We start from the raw sequence: 12,446 nt of genomic DNA, 5'->3' as shown, positions 1-12,446 counted from the left end.
AGCATGACCGTCTAAAGGATTGAGGAGCAAACGTCGAGTATCACATACCGAGGATCGAGTAGCCAGTGACTATGCGATGAAGCATACTGGCCTACTTGATCGTTTGGTGCGCGCGCCTACCATTCAACGAGTATCCCATACTCAGCGATCGTTTACTTCCATCGTTTACACGATCAAGTAGCCAATGTAATACGATCGAGTAAACTGTTTACTCGATCGCGTAGCATTAGCCATGTGATCGTTTAGCTAATGCTATACGACTGAGTAGAACTTTTCTACACGATCGCATAGCCAAATGTAAACGATCATTTAGCTTGGGCTACACAATCTGACCAACCCTTTGTCTTCTTCCTCGAAGCAAACTGCATCTCCATGCCTTGAAGCATCATCACGAACGACTCTTACCAACTCAAACACTTTGAATACAGACTCGATAACAAGTTAATATGTCCAAAAACAATGAGGCTCTTACAAATTAACATTCAAATGTAAAAGAAAGCAATAAACAGAGGCAATCATCCAAGAAACAACCATTAATCCACATCCAAACCTACATCTAACACTTAAACGCAATGTATATATGCTTAAAACCCACCAAAATTGTAAATACAATTCAATACATCAATGAAATTTGGAATATCAGAACAACCTGGTTCTGATACCATTTGAAAGAACATTTGAACAAGAGAATCGTTGAGCAGAAGCAAGATCGTTCCAAACCCATGGTAAAAGAACGAAGCATTTACAAACATACAAGAATAGTTATGCATCATTGAGTAAATTACAGTATGCTTTTTAGTTAAAGCCAACTAGAATCGAGTGACATACCTTTGAAGAACTATTCTTTGCGTATTCCCTCGATCAACACTAGTCACGCATCTAAGAAAACTCGATCAAATGCATGCTCGCAACGAACAACCAGTGCAAATCACAAACTGTCAGATCCTCAAACGCAATCGAGTAATACTCGATCCTCGACCCTCAAATAGATACACTTGACACTACCAAGAGGCTACCTTGGTATTCTCGGTGTGAGATTCTAGGAGGTGTGGACTCTGTGTGGATTTGGTAGAGGAAAGAAGGAAGTATATCATCGAGTAAACAATTGAGTAAGTGAGAGAATTAGAAACTTTTATCGTACAGAGTTGGGTACTTAATCGTCTAGCAAACGAGAAGTTATCATATAGTAACGAGGAACTTGGTCGTTTACTATCTCAAAGACTATCGTGTAGCTTTTCTTTTTCTCGATCGAATGAAATGCGATTAATAAAAAATTGAAACCATTTTTCTTTTTATCCATTAGTTATTAAAACAGATTAAAAACTTCCCACTTGCATCGATTAAAGGAGAAAATAATAACCAACCAAACAATTATTTTATAACTTTTTTATTATAAATAAATATAATAACTAATTTATCATATTATATTTATAACCTATAGTTTTAATATCACATCACATGTAATATTTAACCATAGTTATTTTCCTCCTTTATTGCATTTATTATAAATCATATTTATATTAATTCCTCCAATTAATGTATCTAATACATCAAATAAATTATATCGCATATAATTGAATTAATTTAATTATATCATATATAATCAAATTACCTCATGTTAATTTGAGTACTTCAAACTAACCCAAAAATTAATTCTCAACATGAATCCATTGAGAAACCAAGGAGACCTTATGGACTTGTAGCATAAAGCTCCAATAGTACGTGAATAACTGACTAAACTCTTTAATCACAAAATCCATCATCTGTTAACTACCGAGCACTCCACTAAAGACCGACAGTTGCACTCTTCACACTAAAAATATCCATTGGGTATAACAAATCAATAGTACGATGACCCTTCACAAATCGCTCGTAAGTACAACTGGGCCAATTTACCATTTTTTCTCTATAATTACATCTAACTTCTTAAGTACCACTGATTTCTCTAATGAACAATACATCATAGTCCCACTATGAGTGGACATTTCTCGACCCATGAGAAGGTAGTACCACATTGTTCAAGCCCCGGAATCAGCTCTTAAAGGGACAATTTATCTACTTACCTCTGCTTTGAGGAAGAAGTGAATTTCATCTTGTGTAATCGAGTTCTCAGCTCCCCAATAAGACAAATCCCCTAAGTGGTAGGTTTTAGTCGACGATCTGGCCACTCGCACCTACACAAATCAAAGGACCGCCCTCATAGGCAGGAGTTCACAACTCACTCAGGATTAAGGTCATGTTACCTATGGTCATCCTAGTGAAATGAAAGTCTCTGTCATAAACGGTGTTATATAATGAGACCAAACATTTTATGGTCCGGTCTTATACAAACTCCTTTGTATAGGATATTCCAGCTCGCATGTCTTCACATGAATGACCAGGATCAGATTATTTGTAGCACTTTACAACACTTGTAACATCAACAAAGCGAGCCGTATCTGTAGTGTCACAAGGATAAGATTTTCCTCCATTATCCATATACTACAGACCATTTAGGTTATCACTTAAAGCATGATCCACTTGTATGTCTCCACATACATGCTTAAGTTACAATGATAACCAGGAATCTTAGTTTATTGGTCTGTGGTTAATGCAAATAAAATATCTCGTATTTCATAGGCAGTGAAGAATAAAATATCTCATATTATTACATCACAAAAGTGTGTAGTTCACTGCATGCTACACATCCTAGGTTCGTTACTTAATTCACAGACCCTAATTGGTTACCATTCTCCAAGCCATCTTTGTCATTTCTTGCAGTAGCTTCGCTATTGCGGTCACTTACGTGTGCAGTGTCGCAATATTGTCATTATCTGTTTTTGAGTTGTTTCCTTTTCTAGAACTTGACCGCAATCCAAATTCATTATCTTCCCAATCCTCGTGGTTTTGTGAGATTCGGTCCAAGATAGACTTCATCTTAGGGTATGTTTTTTGTAGTGACCTTTTTCCATAGAATCAGCTACAATTTGTGAAGCTTCGGTGAGTCCATCGTAGTAAATATCCAGTTGCACACAGTCCGACAAGTTGTTATGCAGGTAATTCTTGGCAGCTTCTTGAATCTTGTCTAAGCATCGTTTAATGTTTCTCGATCCCTTTATTGAAAGTTGGGAATTTCTCGTCGCCTCTTAGCATTCTCAGTTGGGGGGAAATTTTCGTCATGAATTTGGCTACCATTGCTTCCTATGAAGTAATTTCACCTGGCTTCAATTCATATGCCCATTTCTTTGCCTCATCCTTTAGTGAGAATGGAAACAAGAATAATCTGATCTCTTCAGCAATAACATTTGGAATAAAAAACGTGTTCCAAATTCCAAGGAATCTCTTTAGGTGGGCATGTGGATCTTCACTCATGCACCTCCAAACTGCCCTACTGTTTGGATCATTTGTAGCATTATCGACATTACGTCAAATCTGAAACCTTCGGCTAGTGGTTGAAAGATCCATAGTGATAAGTCATATAAATTGGGCGATGCATATCTCAAATTCGTCTATTGCGATCATTTGCCAAAAGTATACGATTTTTAGACCCAACGCGTTGTTAATTGCATTGTTCCTCCATTATTAATCGCATTCGATGCTACTTGATTATTAATTACATTGGAAGTTGCTAGATTGTTTGGTTGGTCTGCCATTGCTCTAGCTTTATTCCTCTGACGTCTCTTCTTATTGGATTTTATGCATCGATGAAAGATCCATTCAATTTTAGGGTCATAAACAAGTTCAGGCGATGTGCCTTCCCTCATATAATGTTTTACACCCCTTCTCGGACAAGGATGCAATATGCCCAAAATCGAGTTCTTGCAATAATTGAAAACAAAAAATTTAATAGAAATTAGTTACCATAGTCCCCGACCATGGCACCGAAAATTTGTTGCATTTTAAAACATGCGATGATTGCTAGTTTTATGTCGTGCTTTTAATTCTAATTGAGATTAATTTTCTAGTTTAAACGTAATGTTATTAATTTTCTAGTTTAAACAAATTGTTTTAATCTTTTAATATGTGATCGAAGTATGCGATGAGAATAATATTTACTATCTAACAGAATGCTTACACTACTGGTGGAATGAAGGATGATATGGATGCGATAGTAATTGCAACTTCGAAATAAAATCATGTGAGTTGAGGATGGATTAAATATCAATGATTAGAAAGGATTGAGAAAAGTCCACTAACATTTTCCTAAGCGATGCATAAGTCATTCGTTAATGCGATAAACTCTTAAAGTAATAACTTCATCTCTCAGTGTTTTGAGCAACAGTATCGTATCTCTAGGATGTATATGATGAGTCTTGGTTACGATAGGTTAACTTTATCTCTAAAGTTGCATCTATCCTCATTTAACAAGTTCTACAATCTCTTACTCTCTCAAGTAGCAGAATGTTTCCTACTAAGATCAATCCCCCCTGCACGCATTAAACTAGCAAACTCCTACTTATGCACAATTTATTAAAAATATTAGTTATTCTTTCTCAACCCATTCAAAATTTAGCTATTCGTGCTTGTAAAAATAGACATGGATAATTAGAATATGGAAGTAATTATGCGTCACATGTGAAACTAGTGTACATGATAAACAAGTTACACCTCATGTGTGCACCTAGGTTGGATCCATGTAACTGAATTCATGTAGGCGATAAATGAGTTGGGTCGTTTCACATTCCATATCGACAATTTATTTTATTTCTAGAGGACATAGTACACGATTTTCCTTAATCGTCACGTTCTATCATTCTACTATCCTATTTTTATTATTACTTATTTTAGTTAGATTTATTTTTTGAAAACTTAATATATGGTGGACTCCACGAATCTTTGAAATTTGTATTACATATATTGTGGGCTCCCAAATCTTTGAAATTTGTATTTATATGGGAATGCCAATTGGCCTGCATTTAATATATATAATGAGCAAAACGAGCTATTATTTTACAATCATAAATTTAAGACATTCTAAATATTTTAAAAATATATGGTATTGGATTCTCTCAACTTTATATATATAGTTATGCTCTCAATGACGTTTATCTCATAATTTTTTCTAATTTTTTATTAATCTTTTCAAATTGCATTGGTTGTTTTGCAATTAATATCAATCTTTATTACTAAATCAACCATCTATGAAACACAGATACTTCATGTGAGGCAGAGAATCTATCTGATATTTCTAGATATTTTCGAGATACGTATCTGACACGTTATGTATACTTCCACATAATTCCTAGATACGTATCTGACATGCAATTTGACGTATATTGAAAAACTCACTACTCAAGTTCAAAACTAAAAGAACAAAAAAAAATAATTGACCAAACCCTAGACTACAATAATTTAATCTTTATCTTCACATTTGAGTCCCCCCAAAGTCCACCAAATATAAATCATCTGGTATATCTTCAACAATAACTTCTTCGTTTATCTTTCATACTTCTCCCTCTAATCTTCTTCTTTTGTGCAATATGAGTCACTTTTCTATTGCATTTTATTAACTATTGTACTTCAACTTTTTAGATGCTTTTTTTGTATTGTATTTCAGTGTTTGTATTCTATTTTGAGCTATTGTTATTAATTTGTATGCTAGATTTATCTATATCCTAGTTTTTTTTTAAGAAAAAAATGTATTATTAGAATCCTCTTTTTTTTTAGAAATATATATTAAAAATATATATTAAAAAAATGACACATCCTTAGACGTATCCGTATCTTAGTTTTTTAGAAATTGACGAATCGTCGTATTCGATCATATCTGTATCGTATAGCCGTGTCTATATTTTATAGATAACCATTTTAAATTTCCATTTCAATTTCTAATTATATTCCATCGTCTTCTTATCCAAACCACAATTTTAAAATTTAATATTCTCGTTGTTCCCGATCTTACTAACATCTCTTCACATATGACAATTTTCTTGTCCAATTGAATATGTATCATAAATTTAAATTCTCTTCTCCATTTTTGTTTCATTTATCAAATTCGTTCTGCCATTCACAGTAATTTTATTTGGCTTATTTATTTATTTTTTTGATGACCCCATAGGTTAAACGTCCCCACTACCGCCTTCGTCCTGGTTTTGTTCGTCTCTTTTTAATATTTTTTTAATTAAGTAAATTAAATTTCTTAGAAAAATAAAACGTGGATACTTCTAATTTGGTAGATTTAGTACAAATTTTTATTTTTTGGAATGTTTACTTTACCCTATTTTTCTAATGGCCCTTTAATGTAATCAGGCATAAGACTTTTGTTGTTAAAGATAAGACGAAAAGACATATATGAATTCTAGAAATTTTAAATATAAATAAAAAATTTGTCCATTATGGAGCGTATCTACTTATCATATATTAATCAGTAAGTTAGTTTTAGTTTTAAAAAATATTAATAGATTTCATCGCAAAAGCTTTTCGAATAAACGTGTTTCGTGGAATTAAACTTTTATTGATGTAGTATTGATGTAGATGTGGTTCGATCCCTAGTTCATAATTCTCTGATTCTCTCTCATTTGAATGCGTATGTTTGACTTAATTCTCTCTCAGTTGAATGCGTATGTTTGACTTGAGGAAAAATGTTTGTATCTTGTTCAATGTTTAGGAATTAGGGGCTCTTCTAATTGTTCGAGGTTCTCTAGAGTCTAAACTGTCTCACTCCTACAAATGAAATAAACTTCTTTATTTGTTATCTGGTGAGCTTTGTAGGCTTGGGTTTTGTTGGTCTATAGACTTGACCCTAGATCCAATTGGATTTGAGCTTTGACATTTGGGTCAAATTAAACACGTTGTTCTTGAGCTCAATTTGGCTTTAGCCCAAACCTTAATATTTTAATTGGACTAAATAATTATTTTAATCAAACTTTCAAGGCGAGAACACATCACATCATTGGGATTTGCCAATTTATGTCTTCAATTTAAAAATTGAGACACATGAACTTTTAGTTAGTCCCAAATTTGACACATGTGAACTTTAGTTAGTTCCAAATTCAATTATTTGTAATTTTGTCCTTAATTTGATAAATGATGTGATAATTTATGATGGTCCAAAATGTTTGGTTCAACAAATGCCCTTTTTCGAGATTTATGCACGTATATGAGTGGATAATCTCGAAAAGATAATTTGTAATCAAAATACAAGTTGTATGTTCTTGAATTTGACTTCATTTGATGTGTCACTTTAATAAAACTATGAATTAGATAGATAAACTTGATATGAATTTTGTATATGTTTGACACACCTTTTTTATGCCAATTTAAACCTTAAATTTAGGTCAAAGTTTTGACTATCTTTCTTGACGTAAATTTTGATTTGAATTTAAGTAGAATTTATGCTACTCAAAGTTGAGCTTGGAGTAAAATGGAACTTTTTTTTGTAAGTTGCTTGGCTTGAATTTGGAATAGAATGTGAAGTTGAGATTTAAACTTCACCCAACATTACTTTGGGATAAAATTTGCATTGTGCGCAAATTTTAATTGACATACATTTTAGGTCCTATCTATAACTTAATTTGTGGTTGAGATAAGATCGGATAGATTTGACTTTTGGATGAAATTTGGAACATGACCCAATTTTAATTTGAGGTTACAATTTAATTTGGGATGAAAGTATACGTTTGAATGATTGAATTTGGGATAAAATTTAGAATATGAACAAATTTTAATTTGAGATAAATTCAAGTGTTTATCTACATTCGAGTTTGACTGGTAAATCTCAGTTCTTCAAATCCAATATGAATACAAATCAAATCCAATTAGAATTTTGAATTTAAGAAACAGATTAGAATCAACTGAAATTGGGATTTGAATTTGATTAGCATTAAGAAATTTGATTATAAATCAAATTACATTGAGACTTGAACCAGAAGATATTTCCTCTGTAAGCTCATTTGAATTAGGTATTTTCGAAAATAGACAAATATGAGAAATTATTTACGTAAAATAGTAAAATTTTAATTTTCTTTCAGAGATTGATAGAAAGCTATTAATGTCTATCGGTTATAAAAATTGATGGAAGCTTATCACTAATACATAGAAGTCTATCCATGTCTATTAATATTTTTTTTTACTATTGCTGTAAATACTTTGACATTTTTTCTATTTGCAAAATATTTTCTTAATTATAACTATTTTTTCTTTTGTTTCAGCCTTCTTTCTCTTGCTTCATTCAATCAGAAACGTAGGAACAAAATCCAAATTGGATTTATGAGCATCCTTTCTATTCAAATCCTTACGTGGTCGGTATACATCTAATTGGGAGAGATACAAATTTGTTTAGATTTAAACCCCGTAAATTAGGCAAAGATTTAGAGGTGTTTGGCGCAGGTTTAGAACCTTAAATTTGAAAATGTGGAAACATAGGTAGAGACATTTAGGTATTGTTCGAGTTGTAAATTTTTTCAAACCAAATAATCCTTATTAAAAAATGAACCGAACCTAACCCAATTAAGAAATATTTGGGTTCGGTTGGTTTGGGTTAATGAGACCATTTTTATTTAAAATTTTGTAATAAAACGAAGGAAACGAAAATATGTAAAAATCTAATTTAATTATTTTTATATATTGAATTAAGATTAATAACTCATTTTCAATTTATATAGTGAAAATTTTCTTTTTATAATTCAAATAAACTAGTTTTAAGAGCTGTTGAAGAATAAATTATTAAAAAAATATTGGAATTAAATAAAATTAAAATCAATATATGTATAAATAATCGTGTTATAATAAAAAAAATATATTTTAAAGTTAATAATAAATTTGGGTTGGTTCGGGTTATATTAGGTGAACCCATGAACCAATTCAACCCATAAAATTTTCATTTATTTGAACTCAACCCAACCCAAATGAATTGATAACCCAATCCAACCGCATGGGAAGTTGGGTTGATCAGTTTCGTTGGGTTTTTTGAACACCCGTAGGTCTAGGTAGCTTGGATGTAACAAATCTGTGTTTGGAGTGCAGGATTTTGAAATCTGGATTTAAGAAGCTTGTGTTTGAAGTACAAATTTAAGCAGGTTGGGAATGAAACACATATTTATAAATATTTAGTTTTTAAAATATTTTTTTTTTGTATTTATTCACCGAATAGATTTTAGATTAGTTTAAATTTGTCATCTTCGTTATTTTAATATAGTTAAGTTTAAAATAAACTAAAAAATTTAGAAGAATATTTTTTTTAAAAAAAATTAAAATAGAGGTTTTGACTAAAATTATAATTTTATTTAATCTATTGTTTTAATAATTTTATATTTTAATCTTAATCGATTTTGAAATAAAATTTCATAGCCTTTTGCCACTTTAACTAATTTGAAAACGACCCCTTTCTTTTTTTACCATAATACACTAACTTAAAATTGAAATAACTAGTTTTTAATATTAAATTCAATTATTGAAAAACTACACTTCTTTTTTTCTTATCAAATTACATTTGAGGAATAAAAAATCATAAATTTTGAGTTTTAGTTATTATTTAGTCGCTAAGTTGTTTTAAACATTTTAAATCTTTACGTTTAGAAAATGATTCTAAGTGTTCGAGCTAATTAAATTGACTAACAAACAAAAATCAAAATGTTATAATGTAAATTAGAGCTTTCAAAAAAATATAGTTCTACACATATAACCTAAATAAATGTAACTATACAATTGTAGTCTACTGGCGTGTTTGTAATGACTTAGAAAAAACAAATATCTTTCAAAAATTCATTTTTAATTAAACACTTATGATAGAAAGTCAGTAAAATAAATATATTGTAATTCTTTCTTAAAAGTGCTTTTATATACAAATTTGTCTAGTATATTATATACAAAGAGTATTTTTATTAATGTTTTTCAAGGTTGGTTGGTGGTGGTCGTCGGAGGTGGTAGTCGGAGGGTGGCCAATGGAGTTGGTGGCTAGAATTTCACCAGTGTGGGGGGAAGGGGGTTGCCAAAGGTTAGTCGATGGTGATCGGAGTTGGCTAGTGGCGACTGGAGGTTGGCCGACAACGATCACCGAGGTGGCGGCCAAAGTTTGTCGTGGCTGTCGTAGGAGGTGGCGGCTAGAGTTGGCCGGTTGCGGTCGTAGGAGGTGGCGGCCAAAGTTTTCTTGTGGTAGTTGTAGGAGGTGGCGACAGGAGTTGGCCGGTAGCGTTCGTCAAAGGTTGCAGCCAGAGTTGGTCGACGGGTTCGTCAGAGGTGGTTACTGGATTTGGCGGGCAACAATCGTCAAAGGGTGACAGCCGAAGTTTGTTGAAGTGATCGCCGAAGGTGATGTCTGGAGGTTGACCGATATACTTCCTAGATTAAATTAGAAAAGAAATGGGGAGAGAAGGGGGAAACCCATGGGTTTAAATAGTAAACACTATTCAAACCCATGGGAAAAGGATGTGTTTCCGATGTCCATGTCCCAAAATAAGGATTGGGCTTAGGATGTCTAACCCATCCAATCCCAACGCTTGAAAAAACACCCCCTTAGTATAGCTTTCTCTCTGCTGCCAACTGTGAGGGGAATATTAGTTATATCCCTATTCTGTTATAATTTTTATATATTGTAATTTCTCATTATTTATTTTATTTACTTGTATATGAACTTGAAGAGATGTGAATAAAAATACTTTACTCTTTCTCTCTCAATTATATTCTTAATATGGTATCAATGTTTTAAAATTGGTTCTGTTTTTCCCTCTTGCGCGACTCCACGACAACTGTTCCTTCTACACAGTTGCCAATTGACCCTCCACCGTTGATTATTCCTCCTTCGGGAACTATTCCAACCAATGAATCTTTGATTTTTCATCAAGATCAACGTACTAATGCTTCATCTTCCAACAATTTCTATTTCCTACATCACAGTGACATTGCAAATCTTGTTTTTGTATCCGAGCCTTTCCTTGATAGCAATTACGTCACCTGGAGTCGTCGGATGATTCTTGCCCTATCAATTTGGAATAAACTTTGTTTGATCGATGAATCAATTGCTCGTCCTACAACTAATCTTCTCCCTTTGTGTATTCAAAATAATGATGTTATAATTACCTAGATATTTTTCGTTTCCAAAGGAATTTTGTCTAGCATTCTTTTTTTCGATTCGGCTCATGCTATATGGTTAGTAAAGGAACTCTTATACAAGAGTACCTCTGAGCGCAAGCGGATCGTTCCAAACTCATTGTCACATAATTACCACGTTTACAATCTAACAGACAAGATATGCATTGTACTACAAATTACCGACATGCTAAGCACAATAAATAACAAGAGAATGAATACATACCAGTTGAAGACTCTCCTTCAGCAAAACTCATTCTCTCGAACAGGGACTACTGCTCCTGCTTTTGCTGGAACGTCCAAGCAATCGTTCACCAAAACCATCGATCGTCTACTCACGAATGGCCTCCACATAAAAAGAAGAACAATGGGGATGACACCACCACTTAGAACCCTCGATATTCTCAGTATGAGAATCCAAAGAGTGGATTCTATTGGAGTTTGGTAGAAGAACGGAGGAAAGAAGATCGTATACAATGATCAATAGGAGAAGGTAGTGTCTATCCTATAGACTATGCTTGATTGTTTAAAAGAAGTACATGATCGTGTAGGAAATAGGCAACGATCGTATAAATGATCGTTTAATAAACACTCGGTGGTAGATGTTCATTTAGTAAACGCTCGGTGCTAGACGATCGTTTAGAAAAATATAGGTGATCGTTTAGAAAGAGGTGCGCGTTTATATGATCGTGAAGCAACTTTAAGCTATCGTATAGTCTCTCGGTTAGCTAAGCGATATGTAGTATACACTTTGCTTGAACGAATGACCGATCTTTTGCAAAATGAAAACGAATTTCATTTTATTCTTCAGTTACAAAAGCTAAATGAAACCTCCCACTAACACACGGTTACGGAAAAAATGTTGGGCAGAATTATCCTAAAATTGTCCAATTAAAATAATAAATATAATCATATTATATTCATTAACCTATAGTTTAATATCACATATAAACCACAGTGTTTTCTCCTCCACTAGATATAAATCATATTTATATCTGTTTTTCTCTAAGTAATCTATCTCATGCATAAAATCAATCATATCATATATAATTAATCAGTTCAATCATATCATATATAATTGAACTCCCTCTTGTCATTTGAACACTTCAAACTGAACCAAAAACTGATTCTCAACTTGAATCCGTTGAGCTACCAAGGGGACCTTATGGACCTATGGCTCGAAGATCTATCTACTTACCTCTGCATCGGGGAAGAAGTGAACTCCATCTTGTGAAGCTGAGTTCCCAGCTCCCAAATCAAACGAATTCCCAAAGTGGTAGGATTGAGTCGGCGATTTGGCCACTCGCACCCATGAAAATCAAAGGATCGCCCTCAAAGGTAGGAGTTCCCAACTCACTCAGGATTGAGGTCATGTTACTTATGATCATCCTAGTGAAGTGAAGTCTCTGTCAGGAACGACGTTATATAACGAGACATTAACA

Source organism: Benincasa hispida, unplaced genomic scaffold (assembly GCF_009727055.1).
Source record: "Benincasa hispida cultivar B227 unplaced genomic scaffold, ASM972705v1 Contig544, whole genome shotgun sequence".
Taxonomy (NCBI): Eukaryota; Viridiplantae; Streptophyta; class Magnoliopsida; order Cucurbitales; family Cucurbitaceae; genus Benincasa; species Benincasa hispida.
This window is presented reverse-complemented; position numbering follows the sequence as displayed.